The 4,145-nt window shown below is 39.0% G+C and overlaps 1 protein-coding gene across 1 annotated transcript in view; it reads left to right on the top strand.

Moving 5' to 3' along the window:
• Positions 1-4,145, top strand: part of IPCEF1 (interaction protein for cytohesin exchange factors 1) — a 128,022-nt gene that overhangs the window by 121,514 nt on the left and 2,363 nt on the right. The window lies entirely within an intron of this gene.

The raw sequence follows: 4,145 nt of genomic DNA, 5'->3' as shown, positions 1-4,145 counted from the left end.
TGTACATTCCTGGAAAAATCCTTCCCAGAGATCCCTTAGGCCTCACGAAAGTGTGATAATGGTGAAACATCATCCATGCCGCCTGCTCCTATCAACCTCATAGGAGGGAGGAAGACCTGATTGTGTGGAACTTGACTTTGGTGAAAAAAATGCACATCAAACTATTCATTGGACAACGATAATTTAGTACTGTATATTTATTCATGTCAGAAGGCTATAAGAATTATTTTAACCATCTTTAATTAATTTTCAATTGAATATATTGCAATGACATTGAATAATACATTTATACCAGTTTCCGGGGTACAATTCTATAACACATCATCTGTATATTGTATCGTGTGTTCACCACCCCAAGTCAAGTTTCCTTCCATCACCATTTCTTCCCTTTACCCTCTCCTATCTTTCTCTATCCCCCTCCACCTTTCTTTCCCTATCCCCCTCCACCCCTGGTAATTACCAAACTGTTGTCTGTCTATGAGTTTTTTTGTTTGTTTTCTCTTCACTTTTTCACCCAGCCCCTCCCACCTCCCTTCTGATACTGTTAGCCTGTTCTCTGTATTTGTGAGTCTGTTTCCATTGTGTTAGTTTATTTTGTTCATTAGGTTCCACATATAAGTGAAATCATATGGTACTTGTGTTTCTCTGGCTTTAAAATGCAAAGCAGTCGGGATGGTGGTTGTCTTTGAGGAGGAGGGAAGGATACGATGGGAGGGGCCACAAGTACAGCCTCTGAGATACTGGTAAGGGTCCTGTTTTGACTTTGGTGGTGGTTACAGACTGGTCCATTTTGTGATAATTCATCAAGTACAAGCCCTATTGTGTGTGTGTGTGCTGTTCTCTCTATATGTTACATTGCAATATCAAGATTTATTTAAAAAACACAACACACTTCAAAGCTCGAGTGTGGACAAGTAGAGACAACAGTTTCATGCAGGAACAAGGGAACTGTTTTAACAATGGTGCTTATATTAGTGATAGGCACATTCCATACATAAAAAATATCCCTGTATAGGGATTGTATTGGAACAAATGTGGAAACTCTTCAAGAACACTGAGAGGATTTCATGTCATGCTCTAATATAGATCTTAGGAATTTCTGATAGCTCAGCATCCACTGACTTTTGGCTAAGTCTGCCTTTATTTCATAATGAATGATTACTGGAATAATTAAGGGGTCTGCTTGAAAGCTTATCTCAGGGTTTCCCTGGTCTATGTCAAGAGGAACTAACCCTTCTTTGCCCAACTGCTCCGATAGAATACAATTTCAATGCTTAGGTTTTGAATCAAGTTAATCTGCTGCATATTTGGAGTGAAAAATGAAATTATAGCATCTGTCTTTCGCAGTATTTTTTGGAAGCCCTACCAAGCCCAGCCTACCTGCCAGAAAGCAAGGATGATGTTATAAAAATGGTTCAAAGCTTTGGGAGAGCAGGACCCAGCGTGATGCTGCTGAGTCCAGGGTGCTAGGTCTGGGAAGGAGCTCAGAGGGCTTGTTGTTCCATTAATTCCCTTCCTCTAAATTCTTGTCTGCAGTTGTTTTTCTTTTATCCATTAAAAACTAACACAGACTTGAGCCAAATGTAAGACATTTGGATTGTTTAGAACTCTAAAGCATGTGTGGCGTTAGCCCGAAGTTGAAGAGACCCTTTCCTAAAGCCTTTTTATTGGATTTAGAGGGATGATTAGTGCATTTTTGCCTTTAAAAATTAATTTTCCAAATTTTGTTCAACTGCAAAAATCTTATTTGTTTTTCAGTAAAATATTAGGATCTCTCTCTGAACAGATGTCAAAATTTCTTTAGAGCAAAAGTAAGAATCCTTAAATAACTTCATATGAATAGCACTATGGTGTTAGAGGATGAAAGGTGTTTTTTTTAAAAAAATACTGTTTTTTGATGGAAGCATAAATGTTGAGAACTCAGAGAGAAGAAAGAAAACTCTCCGGACCCTGGCTCGGCTTTCTGCCAGGAACCCTCCCCAGCTGCCCGCTTACTGCGCCGCCCTCCGCTTCTGGTCCTGGCCGCCTGCTTGTTATCCTTCTTCAAATACTTCCCTACTGAACATTTTTTTCTCTTTTCTTAAACCTAAATATATCTCTTGGTTTTTATCTATTATCACATCCTTATTCACTTGATTCAAGATGATAAATCTCATCACTCAGACTTCTGTATGGGGGGGGGGGACTTTTCTCTTGAAATCTATGTTATTCTGGGCAATCTAGAAACTGGAAAAGAAGAATACAAAAATGTAATAAAACAATAGATTTGAGTGCCACTAATACTTGTGATCATCTATGACCAGATACTTCATTTGGATAAAACAAGTGCTGACAATTCTAGAATCCTTAAAACTATGTGGAAATGTCTGTATAATTAGACAGATATAGATATGTGATATACATATATAACATATAATATATATACTAGAGACCAGGTGCATGAAATTAGTGCACTCAGGGGGGTCCCTTAGCCCAACCTGCACCCTCTTGGAGTCTGGGAGCCCTCAGGGGATGTCCGACTGCCACAGAGGCAGGAGAGGCTCACACCACTGCCACTGCGTTCGCCAGCCGTGAGCCACTGGGCACACTGACCACAAGGGGACAGCTCCTGCATTGAGCGTCTGCCCCCTGGTGGTCAGTGTGCATCATAGTGACCAGTTGTTCCACTGTTCGGTCGATTTGCATATTACCTTTATATAGGATATATGTGTGTGTGTATGTGTGTGTGTGTGTGTGTGTGTATGTAACATGTATAAAAACATTTTTTTTTGTTTACGGAGATGATTTTGGGGGGTTCCAAATAGGGTTCATGATGCAAAAGAAATTAAAAAGCAAATGAATAATTAGTTCATTCATTTCTTATTTCATATATTAATTTTTTCAACAAGTATTTAGTGAATGTCCACCATGTGTCAGTCATTCTTTCAGGTATTTGGGGATCTAGCAGGGGGTATATCACACAAAATTACCTGCCCTCATGAAGCTATATTTAGGTAGAGGGCGAAATAAACAAAGTAAGTAAGTAGTTTTATAGTATACAAAGTGATGATAGATTTATAGAGAAGAGAAGGTGGATAAAGAATGTTGAGGGATCGCTAATTAATTAGGATAGGCATGAAAATCCTCTTTGAAAGATGGAATTTGAGTAAATTAATTGTGTAGATGTAGGTAGTGAGCGATAGGGACTGGGGAGAAATATTCTTCTCATTGTTTCTTTTCCTAAAAACAACTGAACAAGGTCATCAGCTGCAAGGGAGGATGGGGGCCAGGCTTGAGTAAAGACAGGAAGTTTTGAATTAGTCCTTTGGAAGAGGGAGAGAGGAAAGGGTTGAGAAAACGTGATGAAAGTCCACTTAATGGCAGTGGTCATGAATTTGAACTGTAACCAGTGAGCACAGCTGTACATTTTTAGCTACACATATGCCATCCTGAAGGTAGGTAAAGAGAGTGGTTCATTAATATATATGTATTGAATGTCTTCCTGCAATTGGCATTGTGGTAGGTATAAAGAACTTTGCAATGAATTCAATATGTTTATTATCACCTTCCTTACAAAGCTAGAATAGGTGGTATGAGAAATCCATGAATATCTAAGTATAACATGGTGAGCAACAAATGGTGCTCCATCCCACGGAACCTTGGACATGAAGAGGAACCATTAAGGGGCTCAGCATTTTAGGTGGATCCCGGCACTGCCACGCGGAAGGTGGATTTGAAGTGGAGATTAGAAGCAGGGACCCCTTTAGGAGGCTGTACAGCAGATCGAGTGTGGTCTATTGGACTTAGTATCTGAAATTAGGGTGATAGTCATACGGATGGAGGAAGCAAGAATAGATTTGAGATAAAATTGTTAGGACTGAATGATCTTTTTTCGAATGTGGAAGCTGTTGCATCTTATTTTGACCTCATTTCTTGACTACAGAAAACTTCCCTAACCTGGGTCCGACATTTCAGAAATGTGTGTCATTGATTACAGAGGAGGCAGGGAGAGGTGAGATAATATGAGTAGATTCTATACTCTATTAGCACCAGCGCAGTATATACTGTTTTCAAGGAAAGTTAGTAGTCTTTGAATAAAAAAATGGCCTGTATAGTTATTCTGCATTTATTAATTAAATAAATGTGTGTGATTTATTAAAAATTAA

The sequence above is a fragment of the Myotis davidii genome, unplaced genomic scaffold, assembly GCF_000327345.1.
Source record: "Myotis davidii unplaced genomic scaffold, ASM32734v1 scaffold1494, whole genome shotgun sequence".
Lineage (NCBI taxonomy): Eukaryota > Metazoa > Chordata > Mammalia > Chiroptera > Vespertilionidae > Myotis > Myotis davidii.
Note: the sequence above shows the minus strand (reverse complement) of the source record. Positions and strands in the feature narration are given on the sequence as shown.